The sequence below is a fragment of the Palaemon carinicauda genome, chromosome 15 (assembly GCF_036898095.1).
Source record: "Palaemon carinicauda isolate YSFRI2023 chromosome 15, ASM3689809v2, whole genome shotgun sequence".
In the NCBI taxonomy this organism is placed as follows: Eukaryota; Metazoa; Arthropoda; class Malacostraca; order Decapoda; family Palaemonidae; genus Palaemon; species Palaemon carinicauda.
The window spans coordinates 3,930-10,000 of NC_090739.1; positions in this window are offsets into that span (position 1 = coordinate 3,930).

Consider the following 6,071-nt stretch of genomic DNA (forward strand, 5'->3'; position numbering starts at 1 on the left):
TGTAGTCCTCTGGTTCTTTTGCTACCGGCTGGCATCGGTCTTGTACCTTTGCCGGCCGGCTTATGTCAGCCCTTGTCTGCCGGTCACCAAGAGTGTGGTCGGCAGCTGGGTACTACCTTGTGTAGTTGCTGGCCGGCAGCCATTGCCGGCCAACACTAGCTGTTACCGGCCGGCAGTTGCTGCCGACCGGCACAGGCATTTGAACCAGAGTGCTGCCGCCCTATAGCTGTTAAGTAGTATACTTTAAAGCTAGTTGTGGTGTGTGCCGGCCGGCAAAGGCAGGCCGGCACACATCCCCCTATTCTGTACTAGTATTCTTCTGTATAGCATATACAGTAAGAGGAAAACTATAGTAAGGGTTTTGGTACAGCACTGTGTCTTCTAACACTATTGTGTTTTCTTGCACGCCCCTTTGCTGTTGCCCTCAGATAGGAAGCTGAGTTCTTCCCTGTCTATTATCCAGGATTTTAAAATCATTGCTTAGGTGTGAGCTCCACCTGTTTCCTCTGGAAACCTTGCCTTGGTTACTCTAGAAGAGATAAACCATTTTTTATTTTATTATCTGGAAGGCTGCAACAATGGGTTGTGAGGGAAACACAAGTGTGTGTCTTTCCTTTATGAATTGTTATGCTATACTATGCATATCCAGTGATACATAGTTCACTTGATACTCATGGAAATTTCTTCTCTTTACAGGATGACCCTCCGAAGTGCGGAAATGTTTTCTGCAATGTCCGCAGCAAGAACCTCTGCGGACATGAGTGTTGTAGGAGACATGCAGCATGCGCTGTCTCCAAGGATGATCTCCAGTATTGGGACCCTCAGGTATGTACTGTATGCACTAACCTGATTACTGAGGCTTTTGATTCCCCTAGAACGGCGGAATCAAGGGATATAGCAAGGGAAAAGCTTCGTACTTGGGTAAGGGGCTTCAAGAAGAACACCTCTGGCCCTTATCTTCCAAGTGAGAAGATGAGGGCGTATCTTTTTCCCCAGGCATCAGCTGATGCAGTGATTCCCCAGCCTCAAGAGGAGATCCCTCAAGATCAAGTCCAGGTGGACGTGGAAGTCGCAGTTGCGATGCAAGACATCCAGTTAGATGACAGGATGTCTGACCTGGACGAACGTTTAGAACAAGACCTCCTGGCAGAAGGTCAGGATGAAGTTCAAACCCCGGATGTCGTAGAGGATGAGGTCGACGAGGTGTCGGCTACTCCGGTTCAGATTCCGGATCCTATCCCCTCAACATCGGCCGGTCTCCCAGTAGAACTGGGACAGGCCCTCTCTTCGATTGTTGGAATGATCCAACAAATGCAGAAGGAGAATCAGGAGAAGGCGGCTGCTATGGAACTGCGTATGCAGTCCCTGGCAGAATCACGTGGACCCCGGAAAGGGCTCAATGTGAAAGACCTTCCCGTATGCTCAGATGCTAACCCCTAGAGGTATGCTGAGCACATGCCAATGAAGACTGGAAAGATCGTCATCTCGGATAAGCTGGGTTCAGTTCCACTAGAGGAGGTGGAATTTTGGCCCAGCAAGGCATCATATCCGGACTGCTATGTCCGGCTGAGAAAAGAACCAGCTTCAAGGGAGGAGACAGAGCCGAAGGAGGTCATAATTATGGACCACGCTAAGGCTCAAGCCCTACTTTCATCCTCGATGAAAGAGAGGGGCTTCTCTAACTCGAAGGTAGCTGCATTGAACAAGAAGCTCCCTTCTTTTGTGTCCTCTCCTGCTAGATCCTTCCCCTTTTTACAGAAAGGGTTTGCGGCTGTCCTAAAGGCAGTCGAAGCCGGCAAGCCTTGCCCCTCCCTGGAGGAGTGTAAACCCTTGTCGCTGGCCCTGCCTATGGACCACAAAGACTGGAAGGATGTCCATCTGACATTCTCAGTGGGAAAGTTGGAGGCTGATATTGCCGGACGGCAATTCGGCGAGGACCTCCCCAAGCTGTCCGACTCTCTTTTACGAAGAGAGTTCGAGACAAAAGAAAGACTGACTGCCTCAATGTCTCATCAGACTACTCTTGAGACGATGGAAAGTGACCCCAAGGTCCATGAAATGTTCATGGTAGTGGCTACAGTCTCACCTAGCCACAGTGACGAAGGACCTTTATAGCTTCGTCAGGGCAAGGAGAGCTTGCAGGGAGTTCGTGTTCACCGGGGCCTCGGTGAGACATGAGCCAAGGAAGTTAATCTCCTCCAACATTTGGGGAAAAGACCTTTTCCCTACCGATGTGGTCAAAGAGGTTGTTGATAAGGTCGCCGTGGAGAATAGAAACCTTCTCCAGAAGTGGGGCCTGGCTATCAAAAGAAAATCTTCCCCGGATGAGGGTCCTCAACCAAAGAGGAAGAATATGAGGACTAGGCTACCGTCTCGGTCAGCCAAGCCTTTTAGACAGCAACAGCAACTGCAATTGCCATTGCCTCCAGTGCCCCAGATGGTGGCACAAACCCCGACTACTTTTCAGTGGGTACCCCAGGCTGTGCCAGGTCAGTCATCCACATTCACCCCAATGTTCGAAGGACAGTCTTCTTCCTTTCGTGCAAAACCTAGAGGAGCAGCCAGAGGCTCGTCTAGGCGCCCCTCAAGGGGAAGGGGATTCAGAGGTGGTCGTGGTCAGGGAGGCAAGACCTCAGGACGGCAGTCCAAGTGAAACGATACCGGTAGGAGGGAGACTGATGAAATTTTGGGATCGGTGGACCTTCGATCCCTGGGCCCAAAGCCTACTCAAGAATGGACTGGGCTGGAGCTGGTACAGCACTCCACCCCCGTGCCTTCGGTTTTTCCAACACTCCACCCCCGTTCTGGAGGAGTACGTTCAAGAACTGTTGGAGAAAAAGGTGATCCGAAAGGTGAAGTCCATCAAATTCCAAGGAAGGCTGTTTTGTGTTCCCAAGAAAGACTCGGAAAAGCTCAGAGTCATTCTGGACTTGTCGCCACTCAACAAGTTCATAGTGAATTGCAAATTCAAGATGCTAACACTGCAACACATAAGGACCTTACTGCCCAAGAGGGCATACTCAGTCTCTATAGACTTGTCAGACGCCTATTGGCACATTCCAATCAGCCGTCGACTCTCCCCCTACCTAGGGTTCAGGCTACAACGGAGACTATACGCCTTCAGATCCATACCATTCGTGCTAAACATAGCCCCAAGGATTTTCACGAAGCTTGCGAGCGCAGCTCTCAAACAATTACGCCTAAAGGGAATTCAGGTAGTAGCCTACCTGGACGACTGGCTGGTGTGGGCAGCATCCGAGACCGAATGCTTGCAAGCTTCCAGTCAGGTGATCCAGTTCCTAGAGTACCTAGGCTTCAAGATCAACAGAAAAAAGTCTCGACTTTCTCCATCCCAAAGGTTCCAGTGGCTGGGAATCCACTGGGACCTTTTGTCACACAGTTTCTCCATCCCGACGAAGAAAAGGAAGGAGATAGCGGGCTCTGTCAAGAGACTTCTAGATTCCGAAAGGATATCAAGACGCGAACAGGAGAGGGTACTAGGCTCTCTCCAGTTTGCTTCAGTGACAGAACCAGTGCTAAGAGCACAGCTAAAGGATGCAACAGGAGTTTGGAGAAGGTATGCATCAAACGCGCGAAGAGATCTGAGAAGACCAGTGCCGCCTCGGCTACGTACTCTTCTCAGGCCTTGGTCCCAAGCCAGACATCTAAAGAAGTCGGTTCTTCTTCAGCCACCTCCCCCGTCGATGACGATTCACTCAGACGCCTCAAAGGAGGGATGGGGAGGTCACTCTCATCGGAAAAAAGTCCAGGGGACTTGGTCCAAGCTATTCAGGACCTTTCATATAAACTTTCTAGAAGCTATGGCAGTGCTCCTTACCTTAAAGAAAGTCTCCCCGCGTCACTCGATCCACATAAGATTGGTGATGGACAGCGAGGTGGTTGTGAGATGCTTGAATCGACAAGGGTCGAGGTCACCACCTCTCAACCAAGTGATGTTAGCCATTTTCCGATTGGCGGAAAAGAAGAAGTGGTACCTGTCGGCAGTTCACCTTCAAGGAGTCCGCAATGTGACAGCGGACGCTCTATCCAGGTTCACACCGATAGAGTCGGAATGGTCCTTAGACGCAGGATCATTCTCCTTCATTCTGAATCAAGTCCCAGAACTGCAGATAGACCTCTTTGCGACGAAAGACAACAAGAAGTTGCCCCTGTACGTGTCCCCGTACGAGGACCCCTTAGCGGAAGCAGTGGACGCGATGTCCCTCGACTGGAACAGATGGTCCAGGATTTATCTGTTCCCTCCTCACAACCTTCTGTTGAGGGTCCTCAACAAACTGAGATCCTTCAAGGGGGTAGCGGCAATAGTGGCCCACAAGTGGCCGAACAGTATGTGGTTCCCCTTGGCGTTGGAACTACAGATGAAGTTTGTGCCGCTACCACATCCAGTTCTGACCCAGCGAGTCCAGAAGTCGACTGTCTGCGCTTCATTACAGAAAACCCGGACCCTGCAGCTCATGATTTTCTCGCCCTTGCGGTGAGAAAGCGTTTCGGGATTTCGAAAGCCAGCATAGACTTCCTAGAAGAATATAAGTGCAAATCGACTAGAAGGCAATATGAGTCATCTTGGAGAAAATGGGTGGCCTTTGTAAAGGCAAAGAATCCGCAGGAGATCTCAACAGACTTCTGCTTATCTTTCTTCATCCACCTCCATGGCCAAGGGTTGGCAGCTAACACGATTTCAGTGTGCAAATCTGCTTTGATGAGACCCATTTTATTTGCCTTCCAGATCGACCTAGGTAACGAGATCTTTAATAAAGTTCCGAAAGCCTGCGCTAGGCTCAGACCTTCAGCACTTCCAAAGCCCATCTCATGGTCTTTAAACAAAGTTCTTCATTTCGCCTCCCTGTTGAGCAATGAAGAATGTGCGTTAAAGGATTTGACGCAAAAAGTTATTTTCCTATTTGCACTCGCGTCCGGGGCCAGGGTTAGTGAGATCGTAGCCCTCTCGAGAGAGGCAGGTCGTGTTAAGTTCCTGGATGGGGGGGATCTGAACCTGTTTCCGGATCCTACGTTTCTCGCCAAGAATGAGTTACCCACCAACAGGTGGGGTCCCTGGAGAATCTGCCCTCTGAAAGAAGATGCATCTCTATGTCCAGTAGAATGCCTAAAGGTCTATCTTCGTAGAACTTCAGACTTCAAGGGTGGTCAAGTATTCAGGGGAGAAACATCAGGCTCAAATTTATCTCTGAATCAACTCAGAGCGAGAATCACATATTTTATTCGCAGAGCGGATCCTGACAGTACACCCGCAGGTCACGATCCGAGGAAAGTTGCCTCATCCCTAAATTTCTTTAATTGTATGGATTTTGAACATCTCCGTTCATACACGGGCTGGAAGTCTTCCAGGGTGTTCTTTCGCCACTATGCGAAGCAAGTAGAGGAACTTAAAAGATCTGTGGTAGCAGTGGGTCGTGTAGTTAACCCTACTGTTTAACTCTGCGAGGAACAGTGGTCTTAATTGGGACGATTAAGTCCAGGGTGAGTGTGTAGATACATACTGTACTACAAACTAAAGGAGGGCACCAAGTGCCTACATAGACTGTTCCTTCTTTCAAAGGTGAACCTAGCATAAGTACAGACATGTGTGCCGAGCGTTTCTAACGCTAATGTGATTGATTTGTAATACAGACTTTTATGACTTGATACCTCGGTATCTTATTAAGTGGCGTTTAAGGGTTTTTCTTTCAGATAAACAAGTTCTGTTTACTATCATACTTATGCTTAAAGTTTTGGGTTATCCTCTTTTATATATACATATATATATTTGTTGTTAACCTGTCTGTTTATTGTCTGTCAATAAACTTGTTCTTGAGAACCTTGCGTCTCTTTCACCTGTGTCAATTTATTGGTATAATTGAGCATTTAATTCTATGTATCTTATCTGGGATAATTCTGATAGAATTGTTCTGTTATGCAAGCTATGTTGCATTGGTTTATGTAAGTCCCCTAATGGGAGGACTCCGTCCCATAAAGGGACGAGGGCGGTTTTATTAGTTTCTTCCTATGCGGATATAAACCTTTGTCCAATACAAGTATTGTGCGGATTACTG